The sequence below is a fragment of the Tursiops truncatus genome, chromosome 10 (assembly GCF_011762595.2).
Source record: "Tursiops truncatus isolate mTurTru1 chromosome 10, mTurTru1.mat.Y, whole genome shotgun sequence".
Classification (NCBI taxonomy): domain Eukaryota; kingdom Metazoa; phylum Chordata; class Mammalia; order Artiodactyla; family Delphinidae; genus Tursiops; species Tursiops truncatus.
The window spans coordinates 75,684,460-75,710,173 of NC_047043.1; the positions used below are offsets into that span (position 1 = coordinate 75,684,460).

Below are 25,714 nucleotides of genomic sequence, written 5' to 3' on the forward strand. Positions count from 1 at the left end.
ATGTGAAAAACTTCATCAGGGGTTTCTCCACACTTCTACCAAAGTCCCCACAGCTTCGTTAGCCTGAGCTGCAATTCCACAGCTTCACAGATCTCTTTAGGGCTAAGGATCACCAGGAATCTGGTTGTATTTGGTGTTCTAATCCGGATTCAGAGAGGGCTTGACAAAGAAGCCTTGGCACGTTCAAGACATCTGTGCCAAGTGGGCACAAACGAAAGACTGCACGCAAGTTTCGGGGTTTGTCAGAGCTCCCCAAGGGAGCTGATATGCCTTTCTAAGGGGGCATATCATCTGAGTACCTTAAAAAATGGATACGCAGTTGAAAGATGCAATCTTTTGCCTTACTTGAGTGTTACTGTAATTCAGGATATGATCCACCAAAACAATTGCTCCTAGAAATGGGTATTTCCAGTCACAGCTTCAGGACGCCCAGCTAAAAGCACAAAGACACCGAAGATAACCGACACCAAAATCAGAGGGTATAGATAATCAGAATAACCTTCCAGGCTATCTCAAGTGTCCTTTTTAGTAGAGGCTGGGTTTTTTTTAAAAAAAACATTAATTCTCTGGTTGCCTAAAAACCATTTCATTGAAATCTTTATGAAGCTGTCTTAGTGCCGTGGCTTTTCAAGGTTCTAAACTCTGGATAGCATCCCCCTGAAAGTCTGATGCAATCAACACTGAGGAGGAAGTCAGAGGCTCCTTGCTGAAACCGTGGTTCCAGAGACTGTGGTAATCTACAACCTGGTGTGAAAAGCACCCACAACTCTTTGCCTTTAGCTTCTTCTCATAAGGAAGAGACAGTGCAAACGAAATAATTTTTAGAAAAACTTTGATTTAAATTGCTACTGCTTAAAATGTTTGCTTCTTCTATAGGAACGTGTAGAATTTCACATTTGGGAGCTATTTTATTTTATTTTATTATTTTTATTTTTTTAGCAATTTTATTTTTAACCTCCTTAGAAAGAGCCTAAATGATACCTTAATATTCTTTTACTAAAATAAGCAGTTATCTCTTCAAGACGAAATTTCAACTCTCTAAACCTGGAGAAATATCCAGCAACAAGTGTCTTTAGCAATGATATTTCAAATGGACGATCAAAATGATGACTGCGTACTTGGACTCCTGATTTAACGCATTGCAGCCTTCTAACCAAGTCATTACTATCACTTTTAGGTGCCTGGGAGAAAATACAAGGGAAGTAAGAGTCCTGAAGGATCCTTTCTGAAAGTAAATCAAGCAGGAGAGTTTAATACAAAGCTTAGCTTATACAGGCTATACTGGGGTCTCTCTCTCTCTGGAAGGCACATTCTCTGTTTTTGTTTGTTTGTTTGTTTGTTTGTTTAATGGTTTGAGGAAGCTGTTGACAATCTCAGTAAGCTTTCCAAGCTACCCAAAGCCAGACCAGAAACAAGTTCGTCGCTTCTGAATCAATCAGACTGTATGAAATCCAAGAAGTAACAAATCCTCTTGTATCCTGCCCAATATGTCTCAATATGGTGGATGGTCACCTGCAAGGAGATGTGATCATATCCAAAAGGCTTGCTTTCCTAATACTCCTAAGATATTGCTGGAAAGTTTACCACCTCTGAATGAGAAAACTAAGTCAAAGATCAACAGATAGATATTTTCCTAAAGACAGAAAGGCAAAGGATGGGAAAGCAGAGGCACGAAAGGGAATTTTCAACTGCAAACGCGATCTCAACTTACACTCAGATACCGTTCTTCCACCATTTCCACAACCTGAGTATGTGCTGTTATAGAAAGGTGGAGATCCAGCAATTCCACTTGTGAGCACAGATGCAAAGAAACTGAAAGCAGGATCTTGAAGAGATATCTGCACACCCATGTTCAGAGCAGCAATATTTGCAATAGCTAAAAGGCAGAAGCAACCCAAGTGTCTATTGACAGATGAATGGATAAACAAAAGGTGGTATCTATACACAATGGAACATTATGCAGCCTTAAAAAGGAAGGAAATCCTGTCACATGCTATCACATGGAGGAAGCTTGAGGATATTATGCTAAGTAAAATAAGCCACTGAAAAAGACGAATATTGTATGATTCCACTTACATAAGGTGTCTAGAATAGTCAAATTCATAGAACAAAGAATGGTGGTTGCCAGGGGGTGGGGTGGAGGAAATGGGGAGTTACTGTTTAATGGCTATAGAGTTTCAGTTTTGCAAGACTTAAAGAGTTCTAGAAAGTGGTTGCACAACAGTGTGAACGCACTTAACACCACTGAACTGCACCCTCTGAAATGGTTAACCTGATCGTCGATTTTACGTTACGCTTGTTTTACCACAATCAAAACAAAAAGAAGGGAAATGCAAAATTGCTCCCTTACTGAATAGGAAACTTCGCTAAAGAAAGCACGGCGAGGTAGCAAGGTACATATTCTAATGTGGAACATCCAACCGCGTTTCACAAAAAGCCAAAAAATTACGTGCATGAGGAACAGGGGCATTTCATTTAATCCCAGGGCTGAGACAATTTCCCAAGGCCGAGTTCTGCGACTGCAGAACAAAGAACATATCTGGTAGCATTTGCTCAGTCACTTATTGGGTTTATTTAAAACATGCCACGGGGCCAACATTTCTAAATCTGTGAAAGAGAATTAAATGAAGCCCAGAGATGAGAACTGAGAATCCTCATGGAGGATTGGGTCCAAACAACAAGAAAGGATGCATTTTTCACACTGCGTGATGCGTCACCTCATATGTTTTCACGGAGACTCCCCCATCCCCTTCCCGCCCCCTGATGTTCCACGCACAGATTTGATCAAGCAGCACTCAGCCCCGAGACCCCGGTTCCCTCTGCCCAAAAGGGCAGCGGCTCCCCCATGCAGAATCACTCCCCCACCCTACCCCGCAACAGACTTATTAAGATTTGGAATGTGTGTTCGGGAAGCCCCTATTTTAGGAAACAATTAAGTAGAATTAGGCTAATAAAGCGAGGCAGGCAAAGCTTTTGCCCTTTGCTGAGAAATAACTCCTACATGGAACAGTTATACTAATAAAAATCATGTATTTCTTAAATGCGTCCAAATGATCTTTGCACCCAGCTCGGCAATTAACACTGCCCCACCGAGGAGCATTTATTCCCCAGGCTAAGGAGGATTAATCTCCGTGTTTGCTCGACCAATGTCTTCCTTTGGTGAAAATACAGTAGGAGGCTTTTTGGGCTGGAAACAGAAATTTCTGATTTCTGCAAGCGGGAATTTCACAGGAGGCTTAATTCCCTTCTCATCGTAGAGGGTGGCAAGGTAGACAAGGAAGGGCTGGGTGCCCCCTACCAGGCCCCCATGGAGGCCATGCCAAAGACCTTCTTGGGCCTATCCTTGACCCCGAGGGAGGATGGGAAGACCTTACTTCGGGTAGCCTGGGCTTCATCTACTGACGGGACTCTCACCCCCAAATCTCCAATCCCACTCTCCCTCTCACAGTAGCCATTAAAGGGCCTTCTTCTGGGCCAGGAGCTACAGAGTTCCCACCTCCAAGCCTGGGCAGGAAGTGACCGCTGGGCAAAAGGGGGACACAGACCCTCCCGTTGGACGCTTTGTCTCCTTGACAACACCCCAGCTGGTGGCCCGAGGAACAGACTTAATTTCTTTTCTTTCTCTGCCCACCCTCCCTTCCCCATACTTCTTTCCCTCTTTCTCTACATGCAAACGTACGACATCCAACATAAAGTTGCCGAAATAGCAATCTTGTCTCTGAATATATAAATCGCAAAAATTGATATGAATAAATCTGCAAGTAGCACACTGATTGTGGCACATTTCATCAAAAAACGGCGCTCGGTTGCTCGGTGGCTGGGGAGGGAGGTGGTGTCATTACACATACAGAAAAACATCTGCAAACTCCCAGCTTCTTTACTTAGAACTGAATGGAGGCATGACCTCCTGTTCCTTGCCATGAACCCTGAGTTCACACTCATATTTTACATGTTACAGGAAGCCACAGCTCGCCCCAGGGGCGCTGCAAACAGACACGCAGAAGCCAGATGTAGTCCCCCCACCCCCAGCTCCTTAATGCACCTGAAGAAGCCGGCAACTCGACATTCAAAAGCTGACATGCTAGTAGCTTAAGGTCACTTCAGATTTTGTAAAGCGGAGGACAAAACCAGGAATGCTTCTAGGGCTGGGCTGTCAGCGGGGAGGCGGAGGGATTACAAGAAACCTGTGACTCTGCCTCTTTCTGCCTTTGCTGGTAGTTTTTTTGTGTGTGAACAAGTACCATACAACAGATTGAGCCTCCTAGAAAGGCCTGAGACTGTGCAAGGGCCTCCCGCTGGGCCTCAGCTGTGCTTGCAATTAGCAGTAGGCACGGAGTGATTATTGTTGGGGTAGCGGATGGCAATGCGAAGTGACAAGTTTTATGGGGGAAGTTGGGAGCGGGGATGCTCGGCAAGTTTCTCTTTCTTTCTTTCTTTCTTTTTTTTTTTTCTTGTTCTGCAAAAACCCGTCCTTGGGCGGCTGCAACCTCCCGTTGCAGTGAAAGGTACTTTCTTTCCCCCCCTCGTCATTCAAAAGAGCCTGAACAAAATTGGTGAAAGAATATTTTTTCTCGGTGCTTCAGAACGCAGGTTTTCTAGGTCAGAGCTTCCTGGCTGCCCTATTTAATGTCAGAAATACCCATTTGCCTCAAATTAGCAGAGATCTGGGAGTTGAGGGCAGGAGATTAAGCATACAAAATTACTCAGCAGGTGACGGTGGGGTGGATTTGAGGGTTGAGAAGTCTTTAAAACTGACTACAAGACATTATATACTTCTGACAAAAGAACATAGTAATCCTACCTGCTTGCTTTAACCACTGTTGTTTGCCTATTATTATGTGCTTTAATGCTCATGAGAGCAAAACTAGTGCTCTGATACTACTCAATTACCATAGTAACTCACACCAGTGACCTCTTATCTCAAGGCTCCCAGCCCAGCTGAACCAGTCCAAAGAGTTTGTGTCTCTTTATTTATTTAAACGGTGACATCTACTTGGATTGGAAAGCTGCAGAGGGAGGCTACTGCTCTCTTTGTCCAAGATCAGAACTTGTTTTGAAATTTTGAGCAAGGCCTTTTCACCTTTTGAATCCAAGGTGGTTCTGAAGTTTATGGATTGGAGGCTGTGGGACGACTTCAAAAACATCATAAAGACACAGAACAATGCCCAATAACAAGAAAAGAACATGTGTGCGTCAAAGACCAGCAGCCTCCCAGATGCACAGAAAGTCATGTTCCCCACTTGGGCCTCCAGCTCTCCTCTCCAAAGTTTGGGAGGTGGAAAATGGGAACCTCTTACTGGGGAATGTTGGCTATTTTATCCTATCAGTGGGCTAAGTGCACACAGGACAACGCAACTACCCAGAGGGATTTAATCTCAAGTTTTTAAAAGGAAATAAAAGTGATACTAGCATTAACATTTTCCAGCTTTTCATTTTTTCCCCTGGCCTGTGGATGTCTTTGTGATGCATATATGCATACGGTATACTCTGTCTGAATACTACTGGTGATCCAGACTCATAGGGTTACATTAACATATTAAATGCTCTGACAAGTCCTGTAATAAAGAAACCCACTGAACTTTGCTTCCTATTTTCCAGCTGTATTTGACTATAGAACCACTTTCCATGAGCCTCCTAGTAACAGCTTTCAGGGTACTAATGTTCCATTGAATCCACTTTGGAAAAAAATTCTATAGTGACATTACTAATAAAAACGAACAGTAACGGTAGTAAAATATAATGACAGTAAACATTTAGTGAGCACTTTTTATGCGCCAGGCACTATTCTAAGCAGTTTATATGGATTAAACTCATTTAATTCTTCTAACAACCTCAGGAGATAGTTACTTTTTAAATCCCATTTTACACTTCTCTAGCAGCATATTTATATGAATTCATTCTCCATGAAAAAGAGAGAAAAGGAGATGTAATCCATATGTAATCAATCGGCTTTTAATGTTCATTCTATTTTTCCTGCTTCTGACTCTCCAGAGATCCTGAAGCCTGTGAGCTCCCCAAATACGTGGTTTTTTTCCTATAACTCCAGGCCCGATTTAATAACAAGTTAAACGAGGAGCGAGGCATGACTCCCTGCAAAATCCTTCCACCTTTGAACTTAAGGTACACAAATAGAGAAATATACCTTTCTCCTCTGTCTCTTTTGATTAGTCTCCAAAGCCCTGCTGTCCTGAAAGACAGAATCCAATTTAGGTATCAAAATTAGATCTGTGCTTGCCTGTACACAACATGAAAACTGCTGGACATCTGAGTAATTGAATAAAAATGTAACTAGTAAAAAAAAAAAATAAAATGTAACTAGTGGTCAAGCCCTGAATGAAACATGGAACATGGGCCCAACACCAGCTGTTCTAACACCCCCTGGCTGACCAGCGGGACCTATCACGGCAAATCAGGACACACTCGTATTTGGGACTTTTGTTAACTAGATGAGTTTTTTTTAGCAAACGTCAGAAGCTGATACCTAACTTTTGGCAAACTGTGATATTTAAGGGAAAAAGAAAAAGCTCTCTTATGTACCTGGATTTTCTCAGACTATTTCGTTCTCCAAGAGATGTAAATAATGAGCCCAATGTGATTAATCCCCAGTCGGCTTCTAACCAGGCCTTGTCTGCTGCCTGGGCTGCCCAGGGCAGGTGTGCAGTTTGGACCTTAACAAACTCACCACGGTTAACAATACCTTTTTCTGGGGCCTATTTTTCTCTGGATATGTTGGGGATTTAGTCCTGGGCCTCCCTGTGCATTGAGAAAATGGACCCCCATGCCTTTAGCCTCCGTCCTCTCAAAGGAACCTACTGTTTTGAGAAAATGTATAGTTACAATCCAAATTCACACTTTCAAGTCATCTCAGTCACTTAAAGCTCAATTATGTTGAAAACGAAATTCTGGTTTTGGTGACGCATCTTACCACCTATTATCCATGTGAGAAGGGTGAATAATTTATCTGAAAACTATTCTCTGATACGCATACAAGGGCTTCAGAGGGAGGAGAGAGATTCATCCTACGAACTGAGATCAGATTATTCACGAACAGCATCTGCCCACCCCCCGACTGCTTCTTAGGTACGGGAAGTGCATTGAGAGTTAACTGCATTAATTCACAAGCAGATTGACGTAAGCAACGGAATGAGAAATTTGCATACCATATAGAAATGATTATAGAAATCATACTCTAAAATAAGGATTGTAACTCACGTACCGAACGGAAAGATAAAGCGGAGTGCCAACTTTGTCTTTTTAAAACAGGGCTGGTTTAATCACATTAGGGGCTAATTTCATAATTTGCACATATTAAACTTTCTCTAAAGTCATGACTCATGAGAGTTTTGTAAGTCAAAGTTGAAGCTCTTAGGCAGGAAAATTTGCATTGACTTCAGGGAGTTTTTATTCTGGACAAGGTTGTTTTAGTCCCTACTCTCAATATTAAAAAACAAAACAAAACAGAACAAAAACCATGGTCTGTACATTCACATACTTCCATGTTATTCCATGGAAAACATTCAGGTAAATAGGCAAACGGTATGCTGCTGGTTCAACCGCACAGCTAGTTTCCCAGCAGAAGATGACAGGATACTCGTATACAACCCAGGAGGCACGGTCCAGAGCCCTCGGGATTCCAAGACAACAAAAGCCAACAACTATATTTCTATGGTTCCAGAACGCTTTTCCAAAGTCTTCTAAGCAGTTTTAAAATTAGATCCATGTCAGCCCTAGTGAACCTGGGCTCTGTGGGGAATGATTTCTCATAAGGAAGGGGTATGATCTTTTTAGGAGCCAGAGACGGCATTCGGTTTCCAAAAAGCAGTCAACGAACTGGACAATACTCAGATGCTGCTTCAGGAGTGCTGGGTTTCAAAGAGAAGGCGGTGTCACGAAGGCAGGAGAAAAGATGGCGGGGGGACTGGTGAAGACTTCTCAAACTCCTAGGAGGAAACATTTAGGGGTGCGTGGGGACTGCCCCTATAAAGGAGATCAGAAGACAAGTTCTGATGCCGGGGGATCAGAGATGAAGAAAAGAAAGACAAAGTGCTGCGTTTTAAAAGTTAACATGTGTTTTCACCGTGTACAGCTACGCTCTGCTTCCCAATAGCGCCCTTTCCGCTTGCTTTATTTTTAATCTCTGGAAACCATATTCCCCTCTCACTACTTCTCACTGAGTGTGACTCTTTTTTCTTTTTTTTTTTTTTTTTTACCTTTCTGGGAGTGGGAAAAAACCCTCACATTTGCCAGATCGCTAACACAAACCTCATCCTAGGGAGCCCGTCATCCCACCTCTGGAAAGGGCATAAACCTCAGACCACTGTCCTTACAGAAGATACTCATTTGACCCTGCTGGGTACTCTCAACATCTACAGATGGTTTGGGATCCACCAGCCAGGAGAGAAGGCTGAGTCAGGTCCCCCGTTGAAGCATTCAGATGGGTCTAGGACCTGAGCACATAGAGTTAAACCGTAAATTAGCCATGAGTTAATATGTGCAGGCTGGATCCCTCTGCCTTGCCATTAATGCTTTCCGTCCACAAGGTCCCTCCGCCTTCTCCACCCCCCCTTCCTTTTTTTTGAGGCGACAGAATAAGAAATTAAACACTTGTGGGTTCATTCGAAAGAGTGAATGAAATTGAATAAGCTCTCAGTACTTGAGGCGCACAGCGAGTGCCTGAATGGGGCAAACCTCCTAAGTTGAATGGAGTGTCTTTTGGGACCAATTTGTCTCTTTTCACTCTTTATTCTTCCCTTTTTGCTGACAGATGTACAAAGGCGGAACTGCGCCGTGCAGCTTATCCGCAGGCACCCACAGCAGCTGTCACTTTTGTCGAGCAAGTTAATCAAGCAAATGCCACCATATCCCACTTTCTATAAGGAACAACATGTTATAGACAGTAGTCTTGCTAGAAAGAGACTTTATTTTAACTTTGATTGGCTTGGCCCTCCCAATGCTTCCCCCCTTCCCCCCCCAAAAAAAGAAAAGGAGGGAGAATGGGGGATTGTGCCCAAGCCAAAGATTTGGCTATGATCACGTTAGATTTAATAATAATATTGTGCGGGAGGCTGAAGACTTGATTCGGCGTTCTTTCCTAGGGACCGAAGGATGCCCTGGGTCTGGGGTTTTTTTTTGAGCACGATATCGTTTGCACTGGACTGTTAGGCCATGCGTCTCAAGTTATAAAGAGAAAAGCCGAGGGCAGAAAATAGTATTACGCCACGGATGTTTTGGATTAATTTCCTTCTCTTTTCCTTTGTAAAGCAGGTTGCATTATTTACATATTTCTTTTGATAACCCCCCTTGCCTGGCCAGGCTCACAAAGACTGCACGAAGCACAGAAGAGCATGTCTTTGTGCATCTTGTGCCGTTAGCGAGTTCTTTAAGCTGAATGCCCAAATTTATTTCTAATGTGCACCAACAGAGGCAAACAGGCCTCCGTGTCTCTAATTCTCTGTAAGCCAAGTGGGGAGCCTTTAAAAGAATTCTAGCACGTCCACATCCTCCTGTGCTGCAGTCACGACTACTTGGTGATTTCCAGAAACCACAGGCAGGAGCGAGCTTCAGTAAATGGTGTACAGTGTTGACCTCAGCTGCTACCCGTGAGCCCGCACTCACTTAGGAAACTGAATGCCCAAAGCAGACATATTTTGAATAAACAAACTCTTTAGAAACAATGCATAGAGACAACCTTCCAGGGGCCAAAGGATTTGCTACTTTCAAGGGTTGGCTGACAGCTGACGATCTATCTGGTAAGCTCTTTAAAGCTGAGAGAAAAAAAAAAAAACAACTCCTTCCTTTCCTCCCTCCCTCCGTCCCTCCCTTCCATCCATCCTTCCTTCCTTCCTTCCTTCCTTCCTCCCTGCCTGCCTCCCTCCCTCCTTTCCTTCCTTCCTTTCTCTTTTATCACCCTGTCACGTTGTGGATTGTAATCTTTGGCTGGAAATAAGTCAAGGAAGGGCTTTGGTGAAACCAGATTGCAAACATTCACATCGCTGACATCTTAGGCATTATTGGATAATGACCACGTAATGATTTAGTTGCAACTACGTTTGTATTAGGCATGGATTTTATAACCATGTTATTCTGTAATTCTGGATTACTGTTCCCCTCCTGTAAAGCATTGCTGATCTGGGAAACTTCACAGTGTCGCTGAAAACACAGCTATGTGGGTAGGTTAAAAGAGTCCACAGGGCCTCATAGGAAAATCTTGGGCATTGTTGTTGAATTACAGCCCTGTGTCAAGATTTGCTTAAGGAACTTAAGCTGCTACCCTAAACCATTTATCAACTGTCTGCGATGAAATGGTATTGTGTTACCATCGTTCCCCCACCCTCAATAAACCACAAAACTTTATTCTTATGGGATAAGAGATCTTAGACAGAACACAGAGGGAGATATAGACTGAAAGCTGAAACCCACCCCTTAGTTGGGCCTAGGCAGAAGTGTTTTTTGCAGCACATATGGTATGCAACCTTCCCCACTGTGTTGTGGTCCCTCTCCTCTGAGGATGGGGTTTCACCCTGAAGTGGGTATAGTAGCGCTTCCTGGGATCTCCCACTTTTAGGTCTAGGATCTGCTGGTGTCGGTGGAACTCAAGCCTGGTGACAAAGTCCTCCCATTCAGGAGAGGCAGGGTTGAGTTTTCCTTAAGGGGTCTGCCTGAATAGCTATGTGACTCCCATCACTGTTAGTGGACAAGCCATGACTAATAAGCCACTTTCTACCAGGGGGTCACAATCGAAATTTCTGTCTTGAGTGCTGCTGTGGTACCAAGCACGAAACAGTGACATCGCTACAGTAACATCCCCGGTAGATGAACGCGGGATGCAGAGAACTCACTGGAGTGGGGGATGGGGGCACATATTCGAAGAGTGTAGGTTTTCTGGAAAGACATTATGGTTAGGTGTCTACTCTGCAACAGAAAGGTAGGAGTTTGATCTAGGATTGATTACTTCCCAGCCTTCAGAATTTAGTGAAGTCAATTTACCTCTCAGTAACTCAACTGCTTTATCTGTAAAAACCTATCTCACAAGGAAGTTATGAGAGGTACATGAATGATTACATTTAAGTGCCTAGAACAGTACCTGGTACACAGATGGTACCTGATAAATATTGGCTCTCATCAGCCTCAGGAGCTATAAAACGGTGATCATTAGGTACCCACCTCCTAGAGCTGCTAAGAAGACTTAAAAGAAATAACGCCTTTAACAAGATGATGTGGTTATTGCTAATGTACCGTCAGAAAATATACATAAAAGAAGTCTAAAGAAATTTTATCGTAATTATTAAACAGCCATTTATTAAACCCCTCAATTCATGGGATTCTTTCTCCTGGTTTGCATTTGTCTTTTAGGAGAAAGCTGTCCTTTTCCCTCCCTCCAAAAGTCCTCTTTGGGATTGAATTAAAAGAGCAGCTTTTAGAATGTGTTTCTGGCTAATAAACATTTCAGCCCATCGTCCTCATGGGGTATGATAGAAGGATCACTGTATTTGGAGCCGGGGAAGTCATTAGTAGGGCAATACTGGATAAGTCACTCTTTTTACGTCTTCATGACTGGAGAGTGTCACTTAGGGTTAAGTAGGGTAAAGCCAGAATCCTGAAAGATCTTGACGCAGAGAATTAGATTCTGTTTCAAATGCTCAGTAAGGCAGAAAACAGAACTAAGACATTTTAGAAAGTGTTTCAAAAGTAGGGGTTGAAAGAGAAAAGGTTTTCCAATAAATCTTCAAATTAACCAAAAAAACCAAATGGGCCAAAACAATTCATTCCTCATTAAATTAACCAGAACGGCGGGGGTTTCCCTGGTGGCGCAGTGGTTGAGAGTCCGCCTGCCAATGCAGGGGACGCGGGTTCGTGCCCCGGTCCGGGAAGATCCCACATGCCGCGGAGCGGCTGGGACCGTGAGCCATGGCCGCTGAGCCTGCGCGTCCAGAGCCTGTGCTCCGCAACGGGAGAGGCCACAACAGTGAGAGGCCCGCGTACCGCAAAAAAAAAAAAAATTAACCAGAACACTACAGATTCAAGGCTTCCACAAAAAATCAGGTGACAATTGCAAAAATCCATAGTGAGACACTTAAAGGATTTAATTACTATTTTTGACTTAGAATTTGAACTAGAAAATATCCTCAACAAGGTGCACAACATAGGCTAGGGATTCATCAATACTTCTTTAACACACAGTTACTGAGGGTTCACATATGCTAGAATACGGAGGGGGGGATGCAACGGCGAATCAGATGGATACTATCACTTTTCTCACAGAGCGGGGGATGGAAAGCCAGTTTCAAGAGATGGTGTCCCTGGGACCTTGGGGTCCTGGGCAAGCTCTTTCTGGACCTTAGGTTCCTGTCTTCAAAATGGAAATAATAGTACCTTCTCCTATCTTTTGGTATGGTTGCTATAGATATAAAAATAAAAAGGTTATAAAGTTGGTTTGTTGGACACAAAGGAATTAATAGAAACAGTAGAACTAAACATGTCTTTCGGTATCTTTTATCGACTAAATCAGGATTTATCAACTTTGCAATCGTTGGAATTGGGGGCCTGGGCAGTGCCATGTTTACCATCTGCTCATTAGATGTTGGTAGCATCCCTCCCCACTAGCCCCTGAGTTGTGACTGTCAAACACGCCTCCAGACCACTTCCAGACAAACTCTGGGTGGACAAAATCATCCATCGTGGAGAAACACTGCTCTAAATCAGTGACTCTTGATCACATTAAACCCTTGGGCTTGTTTAAAAAAACAGATGCCTGAGCTCTATCTTAGATCCACTGACTCAGAATCTGTGGCATACAGCTGGGATGGATACATTTTTAAAATAAAAAATACATATAAATCCCAAAGCTTCATCTAATTATGACAAAAACATCGGATAATTAACAGAGGGGTAGCCTACAATATATCTGAGCAAGATTCTTCAAAATCTACAACGTTATCAAAGAGGAGCCTAACGTGACACACAACTAAATATAATGAGATATTATCAATAGGATCCGGAACAGATAAAGGACATTAGGTGAAACTAAAAAAGTATGAGTAAACTATGGATTACAAAAATACATAAGTAATTCTGATGTACACCCCTGGTTAAGAAGCACATATTAGGGACTTCCCTGGTAGCGCAGTGGTTAAGAATCAGCCTGCCAATGCAGGGGACACAGGTTCGAGCCCTGGTCCGGGAAGATCCCACATGCCGCAGAGCAACTAAGCCTGTGCGCCACAACTACTGAGCCTGCGCTCTAGAGCCCGTGAGCCACATCTACTGAGCCTGCGTGCCACACCTACTGAAGCCTGCGCGCCTAGAGCCCACGATCTGCAAGATGAGAAGCCACCGCAATGAGAAGAACTGCAATGAGAAGCCTGAGCACCGCAACGAAGAGTAGCCTCCACTCGACGCAACTACAGAAAGCCCGTGCGCAGCAACAAAGACCCAACGCAGCCAAAAATAAATAAATAAATAAGTAAATTTATATATTAAAAAAGTAACCCTCTTAAAAAAAAAAAGCAGCACATATGAAAAGACAAAACAATACCTGTTAATATAGAAAGAATTTAGCCCTTAAGATTACGGAGCAGATAAATGCCGACAAAGCAAATATCCAGGTGCGTCGATTGGAATCATGATAACCCGGGTGAGGCCATCACCTGTTTAAGTTCTGAAACGACCTCTACAAAGCACAGTCCTGCCGAGGCTGATGAAGCTACAGTGTTGGTGAGTGAGGGACGCTCCCGGAGGAAGCGGTAATGTCTCCCTGCAGAGTACCTAAACATAGAATCCTGTCTCTTTCTCTTCCCCAACTCCTAGATGTCTGCCCCAGGCTGCCTCCTCTGGGGCACTATCTCTGGGGCTCCATCCCAGTGGGACTTTGTTCTGTCTTAAAGCAGATTTTCTTAAGGGAACCCTCCTACACTGTTGGGGGGAATGTAAATTGGTGCAGCCACTGTGGAAAATAGTATGGAGGTTCCTTAAAAAACTAAAAATAGAGCTACCATATGATCCAGCAATCCCACTCCTGGGAACATACCCAGAGAAAACTCTAATTCGAAAAGATACATGCACCCCAATGTTCACAGCAGCACTATTTAGAATAGCCAAGACATGGAAGCAACCGAAGAGTCCATCGACAGATGAATGGATAAAGATGTGGTATATATACATAATGGAATATTACTCAGCCATAAAAAAGAATGAAATAATGCCATTTGCAGTAACACGGACGGACCTAGAGTTTCTCATACTAAGCGCAGTAAGTCAGACAAAGACAAATATCATATGATATCACTTACGTGTGGGATCTAAAATAGGATACAAATGGACTTATTTACAAAACAGAGACAGACTCACATACACAGAAAACAAACTTATGGTTACCAAAGGGGAATGGGAGTGGGGGAGGTATAAATTAGGAGTTTGGGATTAGCAGATACACACTACTATGCATAAAACAAACAACAAGGTCCTACTGTGTAGCACAGGGAACTATATTCAGTATCTTGTAATAAACTATAATGGAAAAGAATCTGAAAATTCTCTCTGTATAAATGAATCACTTTGCTGTACACCAGAAACTAATACAACCTTGTAAATCAACTATACTTCAATAAAAATTTAAAAAAAAAAGATTTTCTTTAGGGATCCTGTAGCACACCTGGGCTCTTTGTTACTTGCTATTATATTCTCTGACCATTCCATCTCCGGCTTTTCAAATTCCTGTTGGCATGGAATGTATCACTACTTTTCCTCTCTCTGTGCAAAGCCTGCCTTAGCGTTAGGCAAGGATGTGTGTTGGTTTTCACGTTCCTACCACTACTGATGAAGACGATGGCAAGAACGGACATTTGTGCGGTAATTTATGTGCTCCGAGCATCGTTATGGTTTATTCATTGCCTCATTTAGTTTTCCTAATCCAAAGAACTCGGTACTGTTTTTATCCCCATTTTTACGGAGGGGGAAATCAAGGCTTGATAAGATCAAGTAAATAACCCAAAGTCATACCGCTAGTAAGTGGCAGACCCAGAAACTGACCTTGGGACTGTCATACAACAAAGCCTACGCTCTTAATGTCTGCTTGATGTAGAAGAGCCAGTTCCTTAAAACTCGAAAAGGCACTTTCGAGTAGAAGGAAGCTGTGGTGATACATTTAACTGACAAGATCGGAGCTTTTATTGAAGTACTGAAGTTTCATGGGAACTATGCACGGATGAGTGTTAAGTTCAAGCTGAGAAACGTAGGTGTTAATGATTCTTCAGTTTTTAATTTTTAGACCCTAAGAAGATGTCTGTGGATGAAGCTTGTCAAAAGGATTTTGGAGACTAGTTCCTGATAAATCTCCCAAGTGGAGTATTCTTAAAGAAAGGAATTGGAATCCCTTGGTGAGAAAAGGATCCACAGATAATGCTCATGATGGATACCAATATTTAAACTCAAATCACCCATATCATTAAAGCCAAAGGGTTTTTTTTTTTAGCCAAAGGGTTTTTAAACTATTGACATTTTGAGCTGGATAATTCTTTGTTGTGAGGGCTGTCCTGTGCATCCAAAGATGTTTAGCCATCCGTGGCCTCTACTCACTAGATGCTAAGAGCACCTTTCCATTTGTGACAACCAAAAACGTCTCCAGGCATTGCTGAATGTCCTCTGGGGGGGGCAAAATCACCTCTGGGTCAAAAACACTGGCCTAGTACTCCCTAAACTAATAGTACCCAGCACCTAATAGCTGGGTCTTTTCTCTTTAACAGGATGGCTCCCTAGGCCAAATAATGAATTTTCTGACCACAAGGAAGTGATGGTTCTCTTCCTGAAAAAGGGTGTAAGGTAAGCTCAAGGATGTATTGTGCAACATGGGGAATAGAGCCAATATTTTGTAATAACTGTAAATGGAAAGTAACCTTTAAAATTGTAGAAAAAACTTAAAAATTAAAAAAAAAAGACAAACGGAAAGAGAAAAAAGTGACAGAGAATTGCACGAGAAAACTCATGAATTTAACTTTGCTTACTTTACATATTACTTGTTCTTTTCAAAAAAAAATTTTTTTACACAAAATGAGAGGGGCTCTTAGATCCTGGTTGGCATGAAGATCTGGTAATTAATAATAATCCCATCCTGGGCAAGACCCGGAGGTTTGTTGGCATAATGGCTGTCAGTCCAGGGATGGTTAGAGTGAAAAATTCTGCCGAAGGCAGTCAAGGCAGCTCAATGTGGCAGGGAGCATTATATCATTATAAGGCTCCTGACACAGGAATAGTCGTACCGCTGGCAAATCGCTAGACTCCATTAACTGGATTTTTAGTCAACTCGGCAGGAGTTTAACACAACAGGAGGCTGTTAACTGTTCTCTTCTGAATTGGGAATTTGGAATGAATGAAGTATTCAACTTGAGCCTTCTTTTCAGGTTTTTGGATGCACAAAAATAACTTGTAGCCACCTGGTAGAAGCGATTTTTTTTTTTTTTAACCAAGATCCTGATGGAATCATAAAAAGCAAAGCAATTGAGGGAGGCCAAACTGGGAATCCGTCCTGCTGATCTAACGCAGGGCTCCTTCCCATGGCTCGGAGCGGGACTCCTCTGGGGAGACACGGTGAGAGGGGTAAAGGGTCCTGGATGTCTCACAAGCTTGTCCTATCATTGCATGAAGCCCCCCAAACATAATCTACTTCCAAGACCGGCACAGCTCCCAAGCCAACTCCCAGGTTGATAAGTGGTCACTTTGTTGTTGATGCTACACATACTCATCGAGTGTGTGTGATGGTGGTGGCAGAGGGACATGTGACACACAGAGAGGTAGCGCTCCCTTGTAGACCTCTTTCCTGGTTCATCCAGAGCAGCGGTTCTCAAGCAGGAGTGATTTCGGTCCCCCCTCCCCCTCCCAGGGGACATCAGGGAATGTCTGGAGACATTTTTGGTCATTAAAGCTGAGAAAAGGGGCTGCTACTGGCGTCTAGTGGGTAGAAGCCAGGGATGCTCTCAACGTCTTTCAATACACAGGCTAGCACCCCGCAACCAAGAATTATCTGGCTCGAAATGTCAGTAGTGGCGAGGGTAAGAAAGTTTGCTCTCTGAGGGTTGGGACCTATAACAACCTACACATCATACAATGTGTGATGAAACCATCGCATTGGTTACTACCAAGATTTTTGAAAGATGGAATAGAAAATATCAGACTGCATCACATAGAGAGTAAATATTGTTTTATAAACTTCTGGTGTGTGTGTGTGTGCGTGCGTAGGTGTGTGCGCGTATGTGTGTATGTGTGTATGCATGTGCGTGTGTGTGTGTGTGTGTGTGTGTATACATACATACTGGGTTGCAATGTAAAATGTGCTTCTTACGGTGGGTCACAGGCATAGAAGAGAGTCACTGATCTTACCCAGTCCTTCTCAAACCTTACTGTGCCTTTGAATCAGCAGAGGCTCTTGTTAAGATGTAGACTCAGATCCATTTGGCAGGGGTTAGGGCCGAGATTCTGTACCCCCAGTGGAGACTGATGCTGAGGTCCACGGACCACATTTTGCATAATAAGAACCTAGATGATATTTTAAGTTCATTCATTAAAAAATTTTAGGGCAAGCGATTATGATGTTAGACATGAAGAGACAGTGAAATCTTTTGACAGTAGCCTCTACAGAGCCTGGCAAGGAGGGAAACAGTTACTTGGTTAAATAATGGGAAGTATTTGAGGATTTAGTATATCTCGTATCTTGCTACGCAATGTGATAATATTCGTTCCACAAAATGTGCCTTGGCTACTGTGTGTGTGCATGTGTGTGTGTGCATGCATGTACGTGTGTGTGTATGTGTAAGAGTCTGTCACTTACTGCTTCCATGCCATAAGTCTGCCATAAGAAAAAAAAACAAACCTTTTCGAAGACACAAAAGTATTGTGTGGGTCATGTTAGCAAGCATACTGTGACCTTAATGTAACAGAGCAATCAGCCTGGCTTCTTAGAATGATTATTGGAACATTCTCCACTGGAAAAGAAAACAAATTAACTGTATTCACCAAATGTCTCGTGGAACACAGAAAGCTGTTTTGATAAAGACACTTAGCAAAACTCTTTGTTGCACACAAGCTCCAGAGAAAATTCAAGACTTGTTTTATGTCAGGTTTGCCTGAAAGTAAACGAGGCCTACTTCTGTGAATGGCTTCGGAAGCAGCATCTAGGTTAGAAAGAACTACTTGAAGACATGGCCCTGAAATATAAACCTGTAACAACGACACTAAAAAAAAATAAACACTTCCTTTTGGATGGTAACAACCCGTTTGATACAATTAATCCAAGTAATCCAAATCTATTAATGCCCCCTTATCTTTTCTGCATGAACGACTGCTGAAAACTCAAATTGCCCAAGCATGAAGAAAAGCCTGTCCATGTGGAATAGAAATGTGTTTCTATACCTAAGACTCCAAAAGAAAAAGAAGGCATTGTTATCATTTACTTGTTAGTGTGAAGGTCACGGGCAAGAGGATGCATATGTGAGTATGAGAGTCATTGCAATAGGGCATCAGAGGCACCGAAACACTCCTCTTTCCATCCCCTCCCATCCTAGTAGAGCTTGCTTTACTTTGATCTCTGTCATGTCAGAGATCAAAAACTTCCATTATTAGCGCCTCATTCTTTTAGCTTAATATTTTGTTAAAATTGCAAATACCCCAACAAGGCCAGCACTAAGTTTTCTTTACCTTAATAGGGGAGGAAACAGCACATCTGCTAAAAACAGATTTAGGTGATAGGAAGTAGGGAAATCATGAAGGCACTGGGTCTTTAAGGGGCACTGGAGGATAAAAGTCACGAAGGTGAACTTGGATTGTTTTATAATTCCAGCTTGGAAAGGTCCTGAGTCGAGGTTCACGTGCAAGAACCCAAACCCTAATGATGTGTGTGGGTGCGTATGTGTGTGCGCGCGTGTGTGTGTATTATATTCCTTATAATGTTACAAATCAAGGTGAGGACAGGCTTTTCACGTCTCATTTCCCTCTGACTCTGTCCAGTTTCCATATTCTTCTTGAGAAATGACACTCTTGGGGAACGACACATGGCCCAGGACATGGCTTAACCGCCAGAATTTACTTTGAGATTCAGAATTAGGTGGAAAAAAGTCAACTGTCTCTCCTTTCCTGTCTTTCCCGGTCCATTTCGGATTTGTTTTCCTGTTCTAGTATATATAATCACACAGATTCTGAAGGCTATCCTAGTAGCCCAGAGAAAAGGTTCTGTAGCCTCATAATTGAGGAGGATAGAGTCGAGGTCATAGTTCAATTAAAGTTTGATCTGAAGAGTATTGAAAGCTCAGCTTCAGACTGATCTGAAGGGCTTAATTTCAGATTGATAACCTCAGGGAAAATCCTAGCAGAATTAGCAAAGAAACCTTCCTAATGATCTCAGGTGGGAGTGAAAGTTCCTCATCAAGATTTCACCAAAGCAGCGGCAGCGAGACAAGAAACACTGGACCAGGACCTCAGACTGACCCATCCAGCTCAGACACCTGTGCCTTAGTACATGAAATAAAATCCCTGTAGCTCTTCATATGGCCAACTTGTTCCCTGACCTCTGTGGATTTCTTGCTGTTTAGGTTTTTTTGTTTTTTTGTTTTTTTAAAAAAAATAACTAGCTTCAGAACTTTTCCTTACATACAGAGAACAGCTTAAAAAAACCCTGGTTGAATTATGCTGAGTTACTAATTATGTCCAAAAGAGCTACTTGGTTGAATTCAGCTAGATATTTTTTTTTCTCCTGAAATCAGTTCTATGTTTAGATAGTAATAAACTCCTCCAGTCTGTGGAACAATTGGCACGGTGGTCCCTTTAAGTCAGGATCATGAAAAAAGCCAGTGCTGGTAAAAAGAAATTGAAAGCGCATCACAACCAGATACGACGCGTGGCCCTGCGTCGGAGCCTGGGTTGCAAAAACCAACTAGAAAGGATACTGTGGGGATGAGTGGGCAGCTTTGAAAACGGACAGTGTATCAGTCAAACACTTATTCGCAGGGAAAATCAAGACCATTAACTTAAAAACAGCAATTTTTGCTCACTTATTTTGGTTAAAAATACATCAAGTATATAAGCACATAGAAAAAGATTCAAAGGATAAACACTCAAGGAATAATCTATGCCTGCTGGGCATGTAATATTTTCTTATTTTTGCTTAGCTGTATTTTCTAAATGTCCACAATGTAAATTTATTACATCTGTAATAATAAAAGGCATTACTCATCCTCCCCTCCCCCCCCAACTCCTCAAGTTCAGAAGGTCAATTCTGATTTATTTGCCGATGCACTGTGGTTTTGTTTAGGGGGTAGGGCTAGGTCATTTCAATGTCACTGTAAGGAACAAATACTTCTACGAGACAATGATAATGATGATGACGATGATAAAAGACTTGTCGAATTTTTAACTATGCCAGTCTATATCCACTGTGTTATTTAGTCCTCACAACAACTGTAAGAAGTAAGTTTCTTTACAGCTGAGGAAATTGAGGCTCAGAGAGGTTAACTAATTCACCCGAAGTTAAACAGCTCAGAAGTGGCAAAACCAGGATCCCTTCTCCTGTCTGGCTTACTTCAAAGCCCCAGCCCTAACCATCACTCTTTTGCTTGTTTCAGAACTATGTTTTGCCAAAAGCAAACCGGTACTAGGCTGCTGTACGTCATGTAATTCTAAGCAAGCTTGGAGTTAATGCCTGAAAGTGACAGTGAGATTCTTACAGCACCTTAGCACGGAGATGGGGTTTTGTTTAACAAGAAAAAAAGATGCCTGGGAAAAGCCTTTCCATTTCAGTGACGGCGATGATGATGATGATGATGCGATGATGGTGGTGGCCACGGCGGAGGACACTTACCAAATGCTTCCATAGCGCGATGCTGGCAGGAGCACACGGTGCTTCACGCTCATAAGGACTCCACGAGAAGGTTCTGCTTATTATCATCTCTGTTATGTAGATGAATCAGCTGAAGCTCTGAGAGATTAAATACCTTGTCCAAGGTCACCCGGCTTGTAAGGATCAAGGGTGAAGTCTGAAGGCTCCAGAAGCAAGGCCCAGGCTCACTACACAAGAGCTCCCATGAAGGGGCAACCAAACCTGCTTCTTGCTTATAGAGGAGACCGTCTCAGTGTCTTGAATGCCATATGCTGTGACTTTCTTTAATCAGCCCTTAGAACCGCAACCTGTTATATCAGTGAATCTTGTGGACTTCTCCCCACTTTTGTACTTTGGAAAGTAATTTCCCTCAGCTGGACAGTTGGCCATACCTTACAGATATCACCTAATAACATAATGCTTTCCTTGTTGCCTGTTCTTCTGTACTTACTTCCTTGAGCAGGATGGCTCCTACCTTGATCGATACACGTTCACATGGGTAGTGCTTTTGTAATTTAATCAGGTTATGAATGATCAGGTTATCTGTGGCGTCTTATATAAATACAGCAAATATATTTTAATAGGCAGAGGTTTCATTTTTCAAATTACCCCTTTAAAGGGACATATTCACACTCAATTACTGTGCTGACACGTAAAGTGGACAAATACACGATTTGATAATGGAACAGCAAATTAGAATCTGTGCAAGGCAAAGGATACGGAGCAGCAGCCCCATCCGAACCTGACCGCGCTGCCTGATTAAGCGCTTACGAGGCAGTTTGGTGAGGGGTCCTTTCCTGATCTGATAACTGCCACGGAGAAGCCAAATGCAGAGGCAATCTGCAAATACTTAATCCTCCAGAAGGCAGATTAAGTGTATAATTGACCTATATAATCCACGTATCATCTCCAGTCAAATGTTCCCTGGGCCTGGTTCACGGTAACACGGGGGCCTGAAGAAAGCCAGTGCGGACGCAGCATTACCCCCAATGTGGATGCCATCCAAGTTCGAGATGGCTTTTTAATCACTCATCGCCGAGCCTGTGAGGTTTAAGCAGATGAATTCACCCTAAGCACATCTCTTTTAATCCTGATTTTCTTCTCAGTCTGTGTCTTCAAGAAGTACAAGGAGGAAAGGAAATAAATTAATTTTTGTTTAGACCTTGAAATCTTAGGTGCTTCTCCTGATGATCTGATCTCTAATTTCAAAAAGCGTGTTTTTGTTTCAGGGAAGACAGTGAATTAATCACCAGAGAAAGGGGGAGAAGCTATCTGCATGATTTATGGACACTCAAGCTTTAAATCACTGTCTTCGAGTTATTTCTTGGGCCGTGCTTTCCTTTTCAGCTGCTGCTTTAGGAATATGGACATTATTCATCTCCATGTTTTATATTTTCTTTAAAAGTCAGCAATAATTTTCAAAGAGGCCAAGCTCTCACTTGAGTCCGACAGCAATCGGATTCTCTTTTAAGAATTCGGCACCTTTAATATAATTTAGATTCCTTGTTAGTGTACGTCTCGGCATATTCTCTTGCTCTAAACCTCTGAATCTTTTGTTTCAAATATTATAAACTGTTATCTCTGTAGCAATTGAAACCAGTTTACAATGGCTTGCCATTTTTTAGGGAAAAAATTACAAAAATGCAGATGGAAAAATGTACAGCTGCATATCTGAAATACCAAGAAAAACAGTTTGAGGATTCTCTTCCCATCAGCACTTAATTTTGGACTGATTAGCTTTTTTCTGAGGTGCGTGACTAAAGAGGTTGCTAGCATTTTATAGGAGGACTACGTAAATCAATTATTAATAAACAGGGAAACTTACACTGCATTAAAAAGACCTGGTGAGACAACGTTATGTCTGACTGTATTTCTACAATCAACCTAGAAAATGCTTGTTTAAAAAAATTTGGTGAAGATGAATTTGGAAAGTTGCTCTTAAGTTACATAATAAAATAGATAAAAATGCAGAACATTAAATATAGAGCCCCAAATGCTATGCCGATAATCTCCCACAAGCACCCAATTGCAGCCAGAAGTACAATGACGAGGCAAAGAAAAAACCAGCTCAGACAGAGAGAGAGAGAACACTGAGATAGGCGCCTGGTTAAAACGGAAGACGTACTCATTAAATGACCAGCTATTACTCCAAATATTCTCAGATACAGACACACACTAATGCCATCCAGCCTTTTCCACAAGGTACACTCTGGCCAAAAAATGGGAATAATCCCAAATAGCAAGAACTTAAAGGACTTCTCAGGTAAATCAAACTGAGACTTTGAAGCACAGTCGAAAACACAACAGGAGCTCTGAGAACATGCCTCTGAATGACAGATGCCAGCAGGAACTAAAAACCAGAGAATGACACAAGAGTCAAAATCAACAACCTCCAAACAGCAAACAATCTGAGAGATATATATTTTTCCTCATTCAAAATGCTAATTTTCTATTATTCATTTTTGCCATTTATCAAAATGCAACAATTTGGAAGAGAAACCTCTCAGATCAACAAGTTTTTCTCAGTAGCTTTCTGCCAATTGTTTAGAAACCCGCCCCAGGACCACTATCATTAGGAAGGAAGTTGAAAGGATAAGTTCACTGTAGCAAGAAATGTAGGGTGGGAGGTTTCACAGACACCCTTTTGCCTTAATATTCTGATTCCCTTATTTAGCTCGGTGGACACGACTGCCTTCCAGAGCATATATGTAAAGAAATAAACACCCTGCTTGAGGAAACAGAAGCCGAAAATAATCAAACATGTTGGTAATCTGATGTTTTGCTGCTAGACTATAGAAAAACAGTAAGTACTGAATTAAATTACTGGGGCTGCATGGTAATGAAGCTTTTTGAGAAGCTCTGGGTTTTTTCGAATGACAAATGTTTTAAATCCATGACAGATTCAAGAACCTTTTTTGCACGACATCAGCTAGGTTGCCTAGCACCAATATTCTGTAAATTAGGGGAGCAGGTTATTTGGGAAGTAAGGAAGTAAGTGGCAAAGAAATTCAATTCGTTATCTCTAAATAGGCTACTGAAAAATTTTTTCCATAGGGATGGGAGTGATGTGCAGCAAATGATTGTAATGGTTAAGTTTTAAAATCAGATATTCAGGGAAGGGTAATTAAGACTCCCTTGGGAAAACAGAATTGGGACAATAAGAGACTAAATTGTGGGGATTCTTATAATGTTACTGATGCCATTTTACGCTGGTCAGTGTAATTCCACAAGGGACTTGACATATTTGTGAATTTTTGAATGACCCTAGACATAATTTGCATCCTGAAAAACAAATTCTTAGTGATTTTTTTTCATTATTCATTCAAATAAATGCCCAGAGGGCTTGAATTTGCCTGGGTTCTTCAACAGTCGGGCAAGTCCAAAGCTACACTCTTAAATAAAGAGTCAGTTGTACTTTCCCTTTAAAAAAGCCCCAGAAAAGGACAATTGGCCCTGCTGCCTTCAACAAAGCTACCTTAAAAAAAACTTTTCCCCCCTTGTACTTCTAATTAAAAAAAAAACATCAAGAGGGAAGGGTGGGTTATTTGTCAATGAAACAATGGGCTAAGTGGCAGATTGAACGTGAAATTCAGTTCTAGATGTTTGAAAGTTTTGGAGAGCACAGGGTTATTCACACACGCTCACACAGGAACACGCACGCACACGCACACGAGGGCCACACAAAACTGAGAATCAGAAGATACTGATCAAAGAAAAAAAAGAAAAGAAGAAGGCAACCTAGGCATTGAAAAGAACAACCCACAGGCTTCTTGAACGTTTGTGGCTTGGAATTTCATTCAGCGGAGATGGGCAGAGTGTCCACACTCCAAGCTGCAGACCTGAGGGTGCTGCCTGCCTGTTTTCAATGCCTATTGGCTGGGTGATTGGGCCCCAGACATTCTAGGCTCGGTATTTTCATACAGGCACGCATGCAGAGAAGGGGGAGGACCCGCCGGTGAGCTTTATGCATGTATGAGGCATTCTCAGTGGATGTGGGCCATGCTAGAAGATGTACACAGGAAGATTATTTGATTCTAATTCATGCCACTTGATATAATGTGATAAAACATTTGACATGAGAGATAAGTTCCATTTTAATCCGAGAGAGGACGGGTGGGAATTAAAAAGTAAGAAGGGTTTTCTCGAAGAAAGGTGATGCAGAGGAAAGAGCGATATTGAGCACAGAGAGGGGATGATTAGAAAAGAAAAAAAAAAAAAGACAGGAGCCTTTTCAACACACGAGGAAAGCAAATGAGCTGGAAGACAAAGCATAGAAAAGTCAGGAGCTGCAGACTCTTAAGCAGTGCCAACAATGAGCTCACTTAGCCATGGAACAAACACACACACACACACACACACACACATACACACACACACACACAAACTCGATGCAAATTGCTGAACACAATCACAGAAAAAATATAGAAACATGGATTCCATAGTAGACCAAAACATTAATGTTTGAGCTGGCACTAAAAATACGGAAACCTGGACAGGAGGAGCTCACGCTTCACGAGACAGAAGTAGGCTGTACAATTAGAGCCACACAGAGACAAGTACGTCGGCTTCCATGCACTCTGGCCGGGTCTACACTGGCAAATTCGGTGGAAACTTGAAACAAAATATCTGGCTAAATTAGGCAGCCCCATCTGCTTTGGCCTGAAAGAGGCAGGAGATTTGAGACTGAAGCAGATTCCTTTTTTTTTTTTCTTTTTGCCTCAGTGGTTTGCTTTGGAAGTGCAGATGCAGTCACACTGGAAGTAAGTTTGCTTGATAACTATTAACCCTCAGAAATCTGTTTTTGGAAGTTCAATCTGGGTCTGGCAGCCTGATGTACCTGCTCTTTGTACACCTGCT

At 42.3% G+C, this 25,714-nt stretch overlaps 1 protein-coding gene across 8 annotated transcripts in view; it reads right to left on the reverse strand.

The window, feature by feature from the left end:
• CADPS (calcium dependent secretion activator) overlaps positions 1–25,714 on the reverse strand; it is a 480,039-nt gene that overhangs the window by 13,280 nt on the left and 441,045 nt on the right. The gene's annotated exons all lie outside the window — the stretch shown is intronic.